Source organism: Saccopteryx leptura, chromosome 2 (genome assembly GCF_036850995.1).
Source record: "Saccopteryx leptura isolate mSacLep1 chromosome 2, mSacLep1_pri_phased_curated, whole genome shotgun sequence".
NCBI classification, from domain to species: Eukaryota; Metazoa; Chordata; class Mammalia; order Chiroptera; family Emballonuridae; genus Saccopteryx; species Saccopteryx leptura.
Genome location: NC_089504.1, coordinates 210,251,431 through 210,270,788, shown reverse-complemented (window position 1 = coordinate 210,270,788; position 19,358 = coordinate 210,251,431).

The following is a 19,358-nucleotide window of genomic DNA, read 5'->3' as shown; positions in this document are numbered from 1 at the left end:
AGAGAATGGAATAGGTAGGTGGGGCATTAACACAAAGGTGGGGAGGGAGAATGAGGGGGCGCTGGAGTGCCATTGCTGAAAACCTTCAGTGGCTTCCAGCAGCTTTTAGAATCAAAGCAGAATATATAGTAGTTCCCCCTTTGTCATAATTTTGCTTTTCATTGTTTCCATTACCCTCAGTCCACTGTGGTCTGAAAGTATTAAATGGACAGTTCCAAGAATAAGCAATTTATAAGTTTTATATTGTGTGCCGCTCTGAGTAGAATGATGAACCTCTCACCATCCTCTGCATACCACCCAGGATGTGAATCATCCCCTGTCCAGAGTATCCAAACTGTATATGCAACTGACTGGTTAGTCACTTAACAGCCGTTGGGGTTATCAGATCGTCTGTCTCAGTAATGCATTGCTTGAGCTCAAGTCATCCTTATTTTACTTAATGATGGCCCCAAAGTGCAAGAATGGTGATGCTGGCAATTCTATATGCCCTAAAGAAGCCATAAGGTGCTTCCTTTACATGAAAAGATATATAAGTATAGGAAAAAAACTCAACAAAAAATATATGGCTTGGTACTATCCAAGGTATCAGCATCCCCTATGGATAAGAGGGGACTACTCTGTATTATGGTTTCTTTCCTTTTTTTCCATTATGCTCCCACAGGGCTTTTGCATATGATGTTTTCTCTTTGCACTTGGATCTTCATTGTCTCTTTTTCCTTTAGTATTATCTAGCATTTATTGAGTATTTACTGTGCTAGGTATATGCTAAATACTTTTCATATTACCTAATTTTGTCCTCATAACAATCATATTAAATAAGGAAATCTATTATTTTCATTTGACAGGTGAAGTCACTGGGGCAGAGGGATTGAGCGAAAGGCCCAGAATCACAAGAGCTTGCGAGTGGCAGAATGAGCCTTTAAATGGTGCCTGCCTGACTTCCAGCCTCAATGTGCTTAGCTGATGTGCACTGCTTCTCTTTTCCTGCCACCTCACCTGGTTAAGGCCGACTCATCTTTCTGTCTCTGCTCAACAGACATTTCTTTAGGAAATGTCAGAAATGTCCCCACTCTTCCCAACAGAACCAAATCCTACTATTACCAGCTTTTGTTAACCCCCTTCCTCTCTGGCATAACTGGCAAGTTACACTCAACTGACCAGTAACCAGCCATAGACTGTGGACTCCAAGCAGGCAGGATCCATCTAATTTTGGGCTCATTCTATTTTCTTTGCCTAACAAAGTGCTTATCATTAGTCAATGTTCAATAAATATTTGGCTACTGGATGAATGTATATAGATCTGTTATCTTTGACAAGGGTATGATTGTTCTTTATGTTTTCTAACTTTATGTCTTAGTTCAAGTTGCCATAACAAAGGTTGGGTGACGTATAAATAATAGCAATTTATTTCTCATAGAGAGGAGGCTAGACGTGTAAGATCAGGTTGCTGGCATGATTGAGTTCCCATGAGTGCCCTCTTCTGGTTGCAGAGAACCAGCTCCTCACTGTATCCTCACAGGGCAGGAAGAGAGTAGCTAGGGCACTAATCTCATTCATGAGGGCTCAACCTTCATGATCTAATAATTCCCCAAATATAATCACACTGAGATTAAGATTTCAACATATGAATTTTGAGGGGACACAAACATTCTGTCTATAACACTCAATGATGTCTTTTTAAAATTAATGATTTTTTAAGCTTAAATATCTCTTTAGGGATATCTCATCACCAAGGCTCTATTTTCATTATCTCCTTTGATTTTTTTTTTTTTTTTTACAGAGACAGAGCAAGAGTCAGAGAGAGGGATAGATAGGGACAGACAGACAGGAACAGAGAGAGATGAGAAGTATCAATCATTAGTTTTTCATTGCGACACCTTAGTTATTCATTGATTGCTTTCTCATATGTGCCTTGACCGTGGGCCTTCAGCAGACTGAGTGACCCCTTGCTCGAGCTGGCGACCTTGGGTCCAAGCTGATGAGCTTTGCTCAAACCAGATGAGTCCACGCTCAAGCTGGCAACCTCGGGGTCTCGAACCTGGGTCCTCCGCATCCCAGTCCGACACTCTATCCACTGTGCCACCACCTGGTCAGGCTCCTTTGATTCTTCATATGAAGGAAATGAGTTACAACGAGGTCCAGTCAATTCCCAGAACAAGACATGATTTCAGCTCTGTGTATATCTAAAGCCTTTACTCTGCAACACGACCATGTAACCACCACTCTTCTAACCATCTTTCTAAGTCAGTCAATCCACTGAACTCATACAACTCAACAACTAAAAAACAAACAATACAATTAAAAAATGGGGAGAGGACCTTTTCCAAGGAAGACATACAGATGACCAATGAATATATGAAAAGACACTTAACATCATTAGTTGTAAGAGAGTGAAAATCAAAACAACAATGAGATACCACCTCACACCTGTTGGAATGACTCTTATCAATAAGACAAGAAACAACAAATGTTGGAGAAAATGTCCTCACAGTGCTGGTAAGAATGTAAATTGGTCTAGCCACTATAGAAAATAGTATAGAGGCCCTGGCTGGTTGGCTTAGCAGTAGAGCGTAGGCGTGGCATGTGGAAGTTCTGGGTTTGATTCCCAGCCAGGGCACACAGGAGAAGCACCCATCTGCTTCTCCACCCCTCCCCCTCTCATTCCTCTCTGTCTCTCTCTTCCCCTCCCGCAGCCAAGGCTCCATTGGAGCAAAGTTGGCCTGGGCACTGAGGATGTATCCATGGCCTCCGCCTCAGGTGCTAGAATGGTTCCAGTTGCAACAGAGCAATGCCCCAGAGGGGCTAAGCATCGCCCCCTGGTGGGCATTCTGGGTGGATCCCAGTTGGGCGTATGTGGGAATCTGTCCCCCCTCAGTCCCTGACTTCTCACTTCGGAAAAATACAAAAATAATAGTATGGAATTTCCTCAAAACATAAGAATAGAGTTACCATATGACCCAACAATCTGTCTTCTGGCTATCTATCCCCCAAATTTGAAAACATTTATTCGTAAAGATATGTGTACCATTATGTTTATTGAAGAATTATTGACAATATCCAAGACATGGAAACAAGTGTACTTTGATGAATGATTGGATAAAGAAGTGGTACATATATACAGTGGAATACCACTCAGCCATTAAAAAGATGAAATATTGTCATTTGCAACAACATGGATGGATCTTGAGAGTATTATAGTGGAATCAGTCAAGTGGAAAAGGAGAAGAATCATATGATTTTACTCATATGTAGGGTATAAAACAGAAAGCAAGAAACAAAACAAACAAACAAAAAACAAACTCATAGATACAACAATATGGTGGTTACTAGAAGGGAAGGGAGGTGAGGGGAAAGTTGAAGAGGGTAGAGGGGTCAAATACATGGTGATGGAAGGAGACTAGACTTCGAGTGGTGAGTGAATAACAATATTGTATTATTACAATCTTGTATACCTAAAATGTAAATAATGTTATTAGATGATGTTATTCCAGCAAATTGAATTTTAAAATAAGACATCTGTGGTGCACATTTTAATATATTTGTATTCTTGTCTGATTATTTCCTCAGGGTAGTTGATGAGTGAAAATGTTGGGCCATTTTTGAAGTTTTCAATTCAAATGGCCAAATCGGCAACAGGAATACTTGAGTCTGGAGCGGTGAATCCTATTCCCCACCTGTTTGCCAAGAGAATATTTCTGCCATTGTGCCAACAAAGAAATACATAATTAAAAACAGTTTCTGCACTTTGGTTAATGTGTCTTGGGATACAGAAAACAAGATGGACTCCATGGTAGCCCTTTTTATTTGGGCCTAGTCCTCAGACATTCTTTTGAAGTACAGAATTCAGTATGTGCTCCCACTGAAAGCAGATAAATAGGAAAACATAGCAAAAACAGGCTTCTTATCATTCATTTGTTGTTTACCATGAATCCTGAACACACTTTTCTCTGATATATCTGCACAAACCTTTAATTTTCTTACAGAATTGAATTTTTCACTTGATCTCAGTCAAAAGGCCAAGAAGCGATTGCATCATCAAATTATTTTTTTATTTTATTTTACTTTATTTATTCATTTTAGTAGAGGAGAGAGAGAGAGAGAGAGAGAGAGAGAGAGAGAGAGAAAGAAAGAGAGAAGGGGGAGGAGCAGGAAGTATCAATTCTTATATGAGCCTTGACCAGACAAACCCAAGGTTTTGAACCAGCAACCTCAGTGTTCCAGGTTGACGCTTTATCCACTATGCCACCACAGGCCAAGCTGTATAATCAAATTCTTAACACTGATGAAATTCTATACCTAGAACAACTTAAAACATTTTTAATGTATTGACATGGTTTCAAATGTATACCTATAATAACTTTTTTAGCATCATCTCAACTGCATTCTTTCATCCTGACCATCTTTGGGAAGGGGTTGGATACCATGAATAAATTTGCTTTACCTTGCTACAGCAAAAATTAGATGGGAGGAACAAGGAGCAGAATAATACCTTTTCACTTCCAAAGACTTAGGAATTCCACTGTGTTCCTGGATCTGTCTCCTTTAAGCCAAGTGATAGTTTTAGAGTTTCTAGAATGTTCCTTTTTAGCCTTGAGGACAAATAGCCAACCGGAAGAGCAAGAGAAGATTCACAACTAGTTTCACAACTGAAAAGAAAATGACAACATTCTGTGCGCCACACAGGCCAAAACTGATGTTTTGTTCTGGAGAAGTCTTTTTTTTCCTTTTTCATATGTTAGCCTTTAAAATCCTCTCAATGTTTCACTAAATTTTAAGGCTTGCTTAGTGATGTATAATATAATATAATATAATATAATATAATATAATATAATATAATATAATATAATATAATATAATATAATATAATATAATATAATATAATATATATATTTCTTTTCTTTCTTTTTTTTTTTTTTTGTGGAAGTGTAATATTATAAAGCCGGCCAAGCTGTGGTTCCCTGAAATGCTAGGAATCCTCCTGGGGACAGAAGTTCAAATGCTCATCTGTTGGCTTGCAGCCAGTGAACACAATCGTGGGGAACGGGGAGACTTTGGAAATGCCTCATAGGGGGATGTTGTTAGCGGCCCTGGTGGAAATGATCATCCTTGTCAGTCCTTCCTGGAATAGGGACTAAACATTCTGGAGTACTAAAAATCAGAAGTGGAGATACATGGGTCATTCTCAAAACAACACTTTTCCCCCTTGGGAACACTCTCAGAGAAGTCACCTCCGGAACATTGGTTTCTAAAATACAAAATGAGCTCAAGTATGTCATTTAAAGGCATTTTCAATGACACAACGAGACTACTCTTCTGGTTAAATCTTCAAGTTCAGAAATGAAAAATAAGCAAATCGTCTAATGACAATACCGTATTGTATCGCTGTCGGAAAGTTGTCAATATAATAAGCAGCGTGTACTCAGGTCAGGTACTGTAGATTTTCTTTTTTCTCCACTGAAAACGCACACACACATTGACTCTCTCTTACAACTCATTTAGGACATACTTAATTTTATCCTAGTCAGTCAAGCATCTTAGAATAGAAAGGGAACTAGGAAGCTAGAAGAAAGAGATGCTTTGCTTATATGGCATTTGAATTGAAGTGTGTGTGTGTGTGTGTGTGTGTGTGTGTGTGTGTGTGTGACAGAGATAGAGAGAGACAGAGAGAGGGACAGATAGGAACAGACAGACAGGAAGGGAGAGAGATGAGACACATCTATTCTTCATTGTGGCACCTTAGTTCATTGATTGCTTTCTCATATGTGTCTTGACCAGGCGGGGGTGGGGGGCTACAGCAGACTGAGTGCCCCTTGCTCAAGCCAGTGACCTTGGGCTCAAGCTGGTGAGCCTTGCTCAAACCAGATGAGCCCGTGCTAAAGCCAGCGACCTCAGGGTTTCAAACCTGGGTCCTCTCGTCCCAGTCCAATGCTCTATCCACTGTGCTACCGTCTGGCCAGGCTGAATTAAAGTTTTAAGGCCACCTGTGTTCTCTTTTTCTTTTTCTTTCTTGTGACCTTCCTCTTAACATCACTTTTCTCTTTTCTACTCCCCTTTCCTTTCTGCATGCAAAATCTTTAATATGTGGACTGCAATTCTTGATTAAGAAAAAGCTACTGGTATATAGCCAAATCTTTCTGCAGCATTTTTCCATGAGGAGAGGTTTGGCTTTTGGACTAACTTGACCAGAGTCTTTGCTAATAGCTTAGAATTAGAGAGAATTTTACTTTCCGTTGTCAAAACCCTTTTGGAAACATCAAAAAACAACATCTCAGCTGGTATCAGGACCAATTCAACAGGGCCAAGTTCTTTCCCCTTGTACCTTGCTGGTAGGGAAAAAGTGATGAGAATAATAATGGAAGCTTTGTGGTATTGAAAATCTCTCCAGTTTTAACCTGAAAAGTTTTAGTTAAGTATAATTCATATTTTTATGTCAGAAAATTTCATTTAAAAAAAAAAGATTCACAGACAAAATAGAGGTTATAAAAATGTCATAATATCTGTAACTTCTATTAAAATACTTTGGGAAATACAGGAGCAAAATGTGGCAAAGGGTTAACCTAGGAGGTGGGTAAATGACATTTGGTATGTTATTTTTTTCTTCTTTTCTGTATGGCTGAAATGTTTCATGTACATTTCAAAATTTCAAATATGTAACAAAGTTAATAAAAAATGAACCTCATTTTCATAAATAAAGAACTAAAATGTATCAAATTAATTTGGTATTCTCTCCCCCATACTAACTTGCTGGCTTTGAAAAACAGTAGAATAGATTAAAAAAAAAACCAACAAAAAACTCTTTACTATGTTACTGGCTCCAAGGGAAATGATCACTATCCAAATATGTTTAATTTTACAGAGGCTTGACTGAGAGTGGGGAGGCCAATTTATTGGGGGAAGAAAAGCAGAACTTTCTCTTTATTGTTTTTATCTTGCTCTTTCTGACTTATTGTAACACTTTTCTGCTTTGGGAGAGAAAAAGAGCAAAGCAAAGAAAAAGATGAGAGGCGAGACAGCCAGACACAACTTCATGGGGATTTCACCTGCTGAGGGGAAGTAAATAAAATAAACCTTTCTCAAAATACAAATAGATAAATGATACCCAGTTCTAAGTTCAAAAAATAATATTGATGACTTTTAAGAAAGAAACCTGTGGACTTGAGAGTAATGGGGTGGGGGACTTAACTGTTTTTAGGGTCTACATATATTTTTCCCATGCACACATTATCTTAGTGTTTCCCAACAGAGGGTGGGATTGGGCATTCTACTGTGCACCTGTGCTTCTCAGACTCTACCAGGCACCTGGATAAACAGAGGAACTTGTTAAAATGCACATTCTGACCCAGTGGGTCTGTGGGGAGGCAGAGTGCCTGCATTTCTAACAGGCTCCCCGATGATTGGTGGTGCTGCCGATCAGAGGACCACAACAAAGAACAAGGCGATAGTCCAAAGTAATTGAATAGTTGCCTCCTTTCCTGCTACTGACAAGAACAAGCTGCAGAAAGAGCAAGCAGCATTTGAGGGAGATTGCTCACCCACATTTTATCATATACATTGGTCACCTCCACATGAAATAGTGAGAAATCACCCAGTCCAAGGAGGTTCAAGGCATGTAGATGCCGCTCCCAATGACAATAACTGACCTTACTGAGTGTGCTTTAGGCTCAAGACAGTGACCATGGGGTCATGTCTATGATCCCACACTCAAGCTGTTGATCTCATGTCCCAGGCAACCACCTAGTTGGGCCTTACCAACACTTGTTAAGTCTGTCTTTTAACTTACAGCCAACCTAATGGGTGTGGGGTAATACCTTATTTGGGTTGGATGTGCATTTCCCTGATGTTTAACAATGTTGAGTATCTTTTCATTGCTTTTCATGCTTGTTGGATATATTTTTCTTTTTTTTGACAGAGACATAGAGAGACAGAGAGGGACAGATAGGGACAGACAGACAGGATGGGAAAGAGATGAGAAGCATCAATTTTTTGCTGTGGCACCTTAGTTGTTCATTGATTGCTTTCTCATATGTGCCTTGACCAGGGGGCTACAGCAGACCTAGTGATGCCTACCTCAAACCAGTGAGCTGGTGAGCCTTGTTTAAACCAGATGAGCCCCCGCTCAAGCAGGTGACCTCAGGGTTTTGAACCTGGGTCATCTGCGTCCCAGTCCAATGCTCTATCCACTATGCCACTGCCTGATCTGGAACTTGTTGGGTATTTGTATGTCTTCTTTCTTCTTTAGAGAAAAGGCTATTCAAATTATTTGGCTGTTTTAAAATTGAACTTTGTCATTTTTGTTATTGTGTTTTTAATGTATTCTGCATACAAGTCTGTGTTAGGTATATGACTTAAAAATTTTTTTCTATTCTATGGGTGCCTTTTGACTTTCTTGATGACTTGCAGCACCAAGATTTATTTGATGTAGTCCAATTTATTTTTTCTTTTGTTACTTGTGCTTATGGAGTCTTATTTAATGAACTACTGCCTAACTCAGGATCAAAAAGATTTGCTCCTGGCCCTGGCCGGTTGGCTCGGCGGTGGAGCGTCGGCCTGGCGTGCAGGAGTCCCGGGTTCGATTCCCGGCCAGGGCGCCAGGAGAAGCGCCCATTTGCTTCTCCACCCCTCCCCCTCTCCTTCCTCTCTGTCTCTCTCTTCCCCTCCCGCAGCCGAGGCTCCATTGGAGTGGAGAGGCTCCATTGGAGCGGAGATGGCCCGGGCGCTGGGGATGGCTCTGTGGCCTCTACCTCAGGCGTTAGAATGGCTCTGAATGCAGCAGAGCGACGCCCCAGAGGGGCAAAACATCACCCCCTGGTGGGCATGCCGGTGGATCCCAGTCGGGTGCATGAGGGAGTCTGTCTGACTGCCTCCCCTTTTCCAGCTTCCGAAAAGTGAAAGAAAGAAAAAAAGATTTGCTCCTATATTTTCTCCTAAGAATTTTTATAGTTTTAGCTCTTACATTTAGTTTTATAATTCATTTGGAGTTAAATTTTGCATATGTTGTGAAGTAGAAGTATAATTTTTGTGTTGATGTCTGGTATGGGAATTATCTCAATAAATAACTCCATTTTTAAAAAAGATTTTATTTATTGATTTTAGAGAGAGAGGAAGAGAGAGAGGAGTGAGATTGTAGTTGCTTCACTTTAGTTGTTCACTGATTGTTTATTGTATGTCTCTCAACCAGGCCAGCCCAGGGCCTCGAACTAGGAACCTCAGAGTTACAGGTTGAAGCTCTAACCATTGCACAACCACAGGTCAGGCAATAACTCCATTCTTTACATGTAGGTATCCAGTTATCCCAACACCATTTATTGAAAAAATTATTCTTTCTTCACTGTGTCATGGCACATTTGTAAAAATCAATTGGCCATAAATGTAAGAGTTTATTTCTGGACTCTTAATTTTTTTTTCTTTTTTTTACAGAGACAGAGAGAGTGTCAGTGAGGGACAGACAGGAAAGGAGAGAGATGAGAAGCATCAGTTCTTTGTTGTGGCATCTTAATTGTTCATTGATTGCTTTCTCATATGTGCCTTGACTGCAGAGCAAGTGACCCCTTGCTAAAGCCAGTGACCTTGGGCTTAAGCTAGCAACCATGGGATCATGTCTATGATCCCATGCTCAAGCCAGGGACCGGCACTCAGGCTGGTGAGCCCATGCCCAAGCTGGATGAGCCTGCGTTCAAGCCTGTGACCTCAGGGTTTTGAACCTCGGTTCTCCATGTCCCAGTCCAATGCTCTATCCACTGTGCCAACACCTGGTCAGGCTGGACTCTTAATTTATTCCATTATTCTATATGTCTCTTCTCATGCCATTACCTCATTGTCTTGATTACTGTAGCTTTGTAGAAAATTTTGAGATCACAACATATGAGTGTTCCAACTTCATTCTTTATTTTTAGGATGGTTTTGCTACTCTGGGTTCCTTGCAAGAATTTTAGGATCAGCTTGTCAATTTCTTTAAAAGTCAGTTGGACTTTCATAGAGAAGATATTACATCTTTGAATCAATTTGCATAATAGTGCCAGCTTAACAGTATTAAGTCATCTGCTCTGTGAAGATAGGATGTCTTTCCATTTATTTAGTTCTTTATTTCAACAAGGCTTTGTAGTTTTCAGTGTATAAGTCTTACACTTCTTTTGCTAAACTTGTAGCTCAATTATTTATTCTTTTTGATGGATTACAAATGAAATATTTTATTTAATCTTATTTTCAGGATTTTCATTGCTAGTATAAGAAACACAGTTGATTTTTGTATACTGACTTTGATTCTTGCAACCTTTGTGTCCTCTTCTATTAGTTCTAATACTTTGGATTTTCTATATACAAGACCACGTTATCTGCAAACAGAAATAGTTTTATTTATTTCTTTCCAATCTACATGATTTTATTTCTTTTTATTGACTGATTGCCCTGGATGTAACCTCCAGTACAATGTTAAATATTAGTGGAGTGAACATTCTTTCTTGTTCTTGATTTAAGTGAAAGTATTCAGTCTTTCACCATCATGTGTATTAGTTGTGCATTTTTATTCATGCCCTTTATCACGTTGAGGAAGTCCCCTTCAATTCTAGTTCATGTTTTTTTATTTTTTGAATTAAAAAAGGGTGTTGGAATTTTTCAGCTGGTTTTTCTGCATCTGTTGAGATTACCATGTCGTTATTTTGTTCTTTATTCTAATACAGTGCAGCAGTTTTTAACCCTTTTCATTTCATGGCACACATAAGTTAATCACTTAAATTCTGTGGCACACCACCTGACCAGGTGGTGGCGCAGTGGATAGAGCGTCAGACTGGGATGCCGAGGACCAAGGCTCGAGACCCTGAGGTCGCCAGCTTGAGCATGGGCTCATCTGGTTTGAGCAAAGCTCACCAGCTTGGACCCAAGGTCGCTGGCTAGAGCAAGGGGTTACTCGGTCTGCTGAAGGCCCGCGGTCAAGGCACATATGAGAAAGCAATCAATAAACAACTAAGGGGTCATAATGCGCAAAGAAAAACTAATGATTGATGCTTCTCATCTCTTCGTTCCTATCTTTGTCTGTCCCTGTCTATCCTTCTCTCTGACTCTTTCTCTGTCTCTGTAAAAAAAAAAAAAAAAAAAAAAAATTCTGTGGCACACCAAACAATGTTACATTTTTGCCAATCTGACAAAAAATAAGTAAATGATTTAATTTATTTACACTGAATGGCTATTGTTGTGTTGGCTGATAATATTATTATTATTTAATTTGACAAGTTAAGGGAAGAGAGGTCATTACCCCTGACTAGTCAGGTATACAGGTTTTAAGAATTTTTGTATCACACCAGTGTGCCTCTTGTGGCACACCATTAATAAATATTTTGTTAATTTTTCCACCTATCTTCTTGTCTTTGTCTGTTTTTTGACATCAAGGTAATTTTGGCCTTATTTAGAGTTGGAAAGTGTTCCTGCTTCTCCTATCTTTTGTAAGAGTTTGTAAAGCATTACTATTCATTCTCCTTCAAATGTTTGGCAGACTTCAACAATAAGGTCATCTGAACCTGGTTTTTTATTTGTGGAAAGTTTTAAAATGACTAATTTTACCTGTTCAATTTTTATGGGCTCATTCAGATTTTTTTGTTTCTTCTTGAGTAGTTTGTCTCTTTCTAGGAATTGGCCCATTTCATCTAAGTTATCTAATTTCTTAGTATATAGTTGCTCATAGTTTTCCTTATAATCCTTTTTATTTCTATAAGGTTGGTAGTAAAGTAGTTTATTTCCTTTCTGATTTTAGTAAGTTATGTATTCTCTTTTTTAGGCCAGTCTACCTAAAAGTTTGTCAGTTTCATTTATCTTTTCAAATCAATAACTTTTGGTTTCATTGATTTTTCTCTTTTATTTTTCTATTCTCTATTTAATTGATCTAATCTTTATTATTTGCTTATGCTAACTTTGGTTTTAGTTTGTTTTTCTTATTCTAGTTCTTTAATGTGTAAAGGTAGCTATTGATTTAAAATATTTTTTAACGTGGGAATTTACAGCTATAAATTTAAGAAGAAATGGGGATTATCTTTGGCCTAAAGAAGATTTAATAATCTAATAGAAACCCAACAGTAGGACTGTATTATAATTTTACTTAGATGCCTTTACTTCGCCTCTAGTTCTGTGACCAGGCAGCATTCAGTATGCACAAGTTAAATTCATAAACTCCAGGAGAACTTCTGCTTTAATAGTGACAAATATTCAGAGTTCATACACTTTTTAATTTTGAAGGCAGATTTATTTGATGACAATTGTGACACATTCTCAAACCTGTCATGTCTAGTAATTCTGCAGTCTGAGAAATTGTTACTGGCATTTGCAAGTATGGCAGAAATTTAATAAACTGTTGCCAAACCATTTGCTTGTTTGAATGCCAAGGTTTCTTTCCCCACATCATGTGCAGTGTCCTGCTGCCAACAGTTATCAAAATACTCCCACAGTTGTCACAGAGGGAACTGTTCAGGGAGTTACCATTTCTTTATACCTGTTGTTCCTATATTTCACAGCCTGGGCACTTATATGTGCAGATTTATCCTAATAACCCAACTAATGTTAGATTGGAGAAGTTAGGTAGTAAATAATGTGTTGAAAAATAAGAATATTTGAGATAGAGCTATAGAGCTATAGATACAGAATGCAGCAAGCATAGAAAAGATGACTTTCATACTTTACTCTCTACATGTTTGCGATGTCTGAACTTTTCCAGAGAGACTGTGGTCTGTGCGACACAAAACGACCAAGAATGTAAAATCAGTTAAGAGAGAAGAAATCTAAAGAAAAGCACTGAGTCTGACTTGTGGTGGCACAGTGAATAAAGCGTCAATCGAGATACTGAGGTTGCAAGATTCAAAACCCTGGTCACGCCTGGTCAAGGCACATATGGAAGTTGATGCTTCCTGCTCCTCCCCCCTTCTCTCTCTCTCTCTTCTCTCTAAAATAAATAAATAAAGTCTTTAAAAAAAAAAAAAACTAAAGAAAAGCATTGGGAATAAGGCTCTTCCCAACTCATTTAGATCAACTCATTCCAACTGAAGATACACAACTGGATTTAGAGATGAAATCTGGCCCTTTGAACCAAAGATTGATAAGAAGTTGAAATGACTGGCCTTGAATTTGAATTTTTTCTGATGACTCCAACAGGTAAATGCCAGCCCACAGTAAAAAATCCTTTGCATATAAGACAAGAAAGGTATTTCTGGGAAAGAAGAAAGAGAGGTGAAATAGAGATTGTGACCTTGGACCACAGTCACACATTCAAAGATGTGTGAAAAGTGTAGTCCTTCACCATTATGGTAATATTTGCCACCATCATCCAGCATGAATATAGAGCTGCTTTTGTCTTGTATGTTAATGGCTTTGATGGGCAGTCAGGCAGCACCTATCAATGTTTCAAATGCATATAACCTTCATAGAACAGTTCCACTGCTGGGAACCCCTTCTGAAGAAATAATTATCAGTGCACAGATTTTAGATAGACAGATGTTTACCACAGGAAAATATTTCAAATATCTTAAGCATATATCAACGAAAGTATGGTTACGTAAACATGGTTGAACCTGTATGAGGTCATGGGGTTACGAAGTAGATTTGGGAACTAACCTAGGCTTGATTCCCTCACCATACTGCATTCCATGAGTTAGTGGATGTGGGTGGCTTTTGGGTGATCAGGACTCAGCCTGTATATTCTCCAGGGAGGTCAAGGTTGGAAGGTGGGGAGAGGAGTGAGGACAGGCAAATCTCATAGCCAAGGGGTAAAGAATAAGACAGGAGAACTCAGGTGTTTAAAGTGGGAAAAAAACCTACCTGACCTCTGGTGGCACAGTGGGTCAAGTGTTGACCTGGCATGCTGAGGTTGCTGGTTCAAAACCCTGGGCTTGCCTGGTCAAGTCACATATGAGAAGCAACTACTATGAACTGATGCTTCCTACTCCTCCCTCTGTCTCTAAAATCAATAAATAAAGTGGGAAAAATGTTACGTATAAAGTGGAGGAAAGTATTTTGTTTCACAAAAAGAGCATTACTTTTCTCATCCCATTCCCAGGAACCATGAAACCCCACTCTATAAGAACTTCAGGGAGCTTGTAAGTGGTCTAAAAGGCTTTCTCGCTGTGAAATAGTGGGGCGGGAGGCTGAAGGAGAAGCTGAAGAATATCTGTCTCTTTTCATCAAAGAACATCCAATATTAACATGTGTTTGAGGGATTAGCATCTTTGAAACCCTGAGCAAATGGGAGGGGAATTCTTGCACTGTTCACAAAACTATGAAATGACGGATTTGGTGTGGCTGCTGCCACATGGGATGATTCAGAGATTTTTTGAGAGCATATGCCAATTTCAGGAGTCCTGGCATTTTCTGCATACCCTGGTGTTTCCAATTATCTCAGATGCTAGCCTAGCATTCTGTATGATCTTGAGCCAAATTCTAGCCTTTATGAAACTCATCTTCTCTACATAGTAAACAGGGCATGGAACACATAATCCCTACTATATATAATCCTTTCAGTTTATGATTTAATTTACAATTTTTCAGACTTACTGAATTATTCACATTTTATTTATTTATTTATTTTGTATTTTTCTGAAGTTGGAAACGGGAGGCAGTCAGACAGACTCCTGCATGCGCCTGACCGGGATCCACCCGGCATGCCCACCAGGGGGCGATGCTCTGCCCATCTGGGGCGTTGTTCTGTTGCATCCAGAGCCATTCTAGCACCTGAGGCAGAGGCCATAGAGCCATCCTCAGCGCCTGGGCAACTTTGCTCCAATGGAGCCTTGGCTGCGGAAGGGGAAGAGAGAGGCAGAGAGGAAGGAAAGGGGGAGGGGTGGAGAAGCAGATGGGCACTTCTCCCGTGTGCCCTGGCTGGGAATAGAATCTGGGACTCCTGCACGCCAGGCCGACGCTCTACCACTGAGCCAACCGGCCAGGGCTGAATTATTCATATTTTAATAAACACTATTTGGCATTTATGAGGGTAAGAAACATAAAAATTGACTTTCTTAACATAATTTACACATACTTTTTTTTGTAAAATGAGACAAACAAACACTATTTGGCATTTATTTATGAAGGTAAGAAACATAAAAATTGACTTTCTTAACATAATTTACACACCTTTTTTTTGTAAAATGAAACAAAATATGCACAAGAAACTATAACTTGCTGATCTGAATCCTTTAGTTCTATCTTTACTGTTGGGAAGGAACTGGTAAGATTTACTTGAGATGTAAGGAGGAAAGGGATGGTTTAAGGAGGTGTGGTAGGAGAAGTGAATTATGTGTACATCTTTATATTTGACTGTGTTTCATTTCACTAGAAACCCAACACACACACACACACACACACACACACTCACACACTCTCACACTCACACTCCACTGCCACTTCAGACCATTAAAGAGCTGGTAAAGAATTATGCTGAAATAAAGGTACCATTTAGCCCCAGGTATCACATACTGATAGAAAGAAAAGCCACGTGCTGCACCTGCTTTTTCCTCTCATTTCTCAAGAGTAGCATGTCCATCCGCACCTGCCAGGCCAGGTAGAAGTGGTGGATGTTGAGCCTGATAAAATTAACACCAGTGTGGTTGTTAGTTTATTTATGCAGGGAATGTAAAATGCATAGCAAGTGTTTCTTTTGTTATTTGATTTCCAAGTTACAGTTCATTTCATGTGCTTTGTAGACCTCCAATTACAGGGAGCATGACTGATCAAGAGCCCCAGTTGCTGAGCTCTGAAATCCATCACCATGTTTGCTCAGGGGCTCCCCTCACCCCCTACTGCTCCCGGCTGAATACTGAGCATGGTGGGACACTAAGGCATGCCTGCTCCTGGGACACTGGGACCCGCTGATGGTGGACTGGGGTTCAAAGACACCCCCCTCCCAGTACATCTTTAGGCTGCATAGGTTGTCAACAATGCCTCCACTCTATCTTCTTTCCTTTTTCCATTTCACGTGGGGTCAACCTTACCCACTCCTTCCCCTTTTCTCTCACAGGTATTTCCCCTGGTAAAACCTTCCATATCTAACTCTGTGTATATATCTGATTTAGCAAAGAGAGGCATCAAGAACTCTCAAGGATACACAAGAAATTAATAAGTATTATCCTGTGGAAGGTTTTGGTAAGGACTTGCGAATGGGGAAGCCTGGGGGAGAAACTTTTCACTGAGTTTCCAAACAAGTATATGTGTAATAATTTGAAAATGCCTAATCAAATATTTGGGTAAAAACACATGAATTTCAGAAAGAAGAAAGCATAGGCTTTGGAGACTGATCTGAGTTGGAGAGTCCCAGCTCATCTTTGTGATCTTGGGAAAATTACTGAGTGGTATTGGATTTTTCCCCTCCCTCCCTCCCTCCCCGCCTCCCTCCTTCCTTCCCTCCCTTCCTCCCTCCCTCCCTCCCTTCCTTCCTCCCTTTCTTCCTTGTTTCTTTCTTCCCCTCCCCTCCTTTCCCCTTCTTTCTCCTTTCTTTTCCTTTCCATTAATTTCAGAAAGAAAAAAGCATAGGCTTTGGAGATTGATCTGAGTTTGAGAGTCCCAGCTCATCTTTGTGATCTTGGGAAAATTACTGAGTGCTATCGGACTTCCCTCCCTTCCCCTCCCCTCCCCTCCCCTCTCCTCCCCCTTCCCTTCCCTTTCCTACCTCCTCCCCTTTTTCTTTCTTTCTTTCTTTCTTTCTTTCTTTCTTTCTTTCTTTCTTTCTTCCTTTCTTTTTTATCAAAACAGATATTTTGGCTTGTGGTGGCACAGTGAATAAAGCATCAACTTGGAATGCTGAGGCTGCTGGTTCAAAGCCCTGGGCTTGCCCAGTCAAGGCATATATTACAAGCAATCAATGAACAACTAAAGTGAAACAACTATGAGTTGATACCTTTTGCTTCCCCCACCCCTGTGAAGTAAATAAATAAAATCTTAAAAAAATAGATATATTAATTTTTACTTTTAAAAATATTTTTTTTTAAAATTAGTTGAAATTCAATATTATATTAGTTACAGGTATACAGCATAGTGGTTAGACATTTGTATAACTTACCAAGTGAGTGACTCCAACACCATATGTCTATACCTATATGACACCATACATAGCCATTACAAAATGTATTATTGAGTATATTCCCTATGCTGTACTTTATATCCCTGTGACTATTTCAAAACTACCACTTTGTATTCCTAAATCCCTTTACCGTTTTTTACCCAGTCCTATACTCCCACTCAACCTGGCAACCAGCAGTTTGTTGTCTGTATGAGTTTGTTTGGTTTATTCACTTAACTTTTTATATTCCACATATTAAGTGAAAGCATATGGTATTTGTCTTTCTCTGTCTGACTTATTTCACTGAGCATTATATCCCTTAGACAGGCATGGCCAACATACGGCCTGCAGGCCAGATCGGGCCTGCATAATGAGTTTATGCAGCCTGCAATTAAATTTTTAATATTCTCCGCTACTTTAAAATCTCAGCTACTTAGAAGTGGAAGTGTCTTTGATTATTGGAAATTGAGATATTTAAGAAGATAGTGATACAAAGAAAAGAATTCCACGTGTGACTAAGCTAGGGTTAACTTCCAATAATTGGTTGAATGGATTCGCGATACTTCTTTATTTTTTTAAAAAATTCCATTATAAAGATTTACAACTTTTGTACTTGTCTGTACTCGATATGAACTGTTTGACGTTTAGCGGGGATGTGAAACCCACATTCGTTTAGGTGGAGTTTGCCAATGCGCTCCCAAGGTTAATGTGAAGCCAGTAGCCATGGCCACCATCACAGCCGCCTGGCCCATGCAGGTTCGCATTAGATCCGGACAGACAGTAATGAAACAATGGAGCCAAGAACTGGTAGGCCATTAGCTTTAATCCTAGCTCGCACCCAGCGGGCAAGAAATACACACAGTTGGAAAACACGTCCCTTTTCATTCAGGGCTCCCAAAGCCACTGACTTATCCAAGTTTCCTAGAATCAAAGGTTCTACCTCACCAGCCTTATTCACCTCTGTTCCCAATCTCCTCTCTGCACAAACTGGCTTCTCCTTCAGCATTCTGCCATCTTGGCTGCTTCTTCTGGCCTCCTCCACGTGGCCTTTCTCTGCTCTGCTCTCTAATGCTAATCTCAGGAACCGAGGGAGCAAGCTCCCAGTCTGCCCCACTTTATAGTGCAGAAATCAAAAGCTTTAATTCAGTATACAAAATAGGGAAGTCTCTAATACAAAGTCACTTATCTGAGGCATGATGGGATTCCTCATGAGAGTGCACCACCCCACATCAAAAAGGGTGGGAAAGGCTTAGTCCTAAATCTAAGCCTTAGGCTATAAGAATCCTGCCTGCTTACAGCCTGTCCCCCACACCCAATACAAACTATAAGCGAGCAAACATATATATTATATTTAAAAACTTATTTGGCCAACAGAAGCTTTAAAGACCTAATGCAGAGCAGTCCTTGCTTTCCCTTCTCTCCGCCACTGAAGCACAAGCCCTGAAGAAGGGCTGCTTCTACAGCTCGGGTTCTGGAGTCACACTGCCGAGCCACAGCTGGCCTGTTGCTGCTGCCCTGACATGCAATGCGAGCACACAAACTTCTGCAGCTGAAAACTACTGTTGTTATTCCCTCAACTTTTTATTTTGAAAAATCTCAGAATAAAGTTGAAAGAGTAGTACAAACACCACCTAGCTTAGCTTCAACAATTGTATGGGTTTTAAGTATTTTTTAAAATTAAATTTTATTTTATTTAAAATTTTTTTAAAATTTATTCATTTTAGAGAAGAGAGAGAGAGAGAGAGAGAGAGAGAGAGAGAGAGAGAAAAGGGGGGGGGGAGGAGCAGGAAGCATCAACTCCCATATGTGCCTTGACTGAGTAAGCCCAGGGTTCTGAACTGGCGACCTCAGCGTTCCAGGTTGACGCTTGATCCACTGTGCCACCACAGGTCAGGCCTTAAGTATTTTTTTAAAGATTTTATTTATTGATTTGAGAGAGAGAGAGAGAGAGAGAGAGAGAGAGAGAGAGAAAGAAGGGAGGGAGGAGGAGCCGGAAGCATCAATTTATAGTAGTTGCTTTTTGTATGTGCCTTGAAGGGCAAGCCCCTGTCTTTGAATGGGCGACCTCAGCGTTCCAAGCTGATGCTTCATCCACTGTGTAACATTCACTTAATTTCTCTTGCTCCTTCTTTCCATACAAAACCCCTAGTTTTGCCAAACCATTTGAGTGTTAACTAATACTCAAGTATGATACTGGACCCCTAAACTGTTAAACATTCTATCCTAAGAATAAGGATTTTCTTCTACCTGACCACACTACCACTATTTTACCCATTAAACATAACATTGAGACGATGATATTCAGCATCCGGTTCATATTCAAATTTCATATATA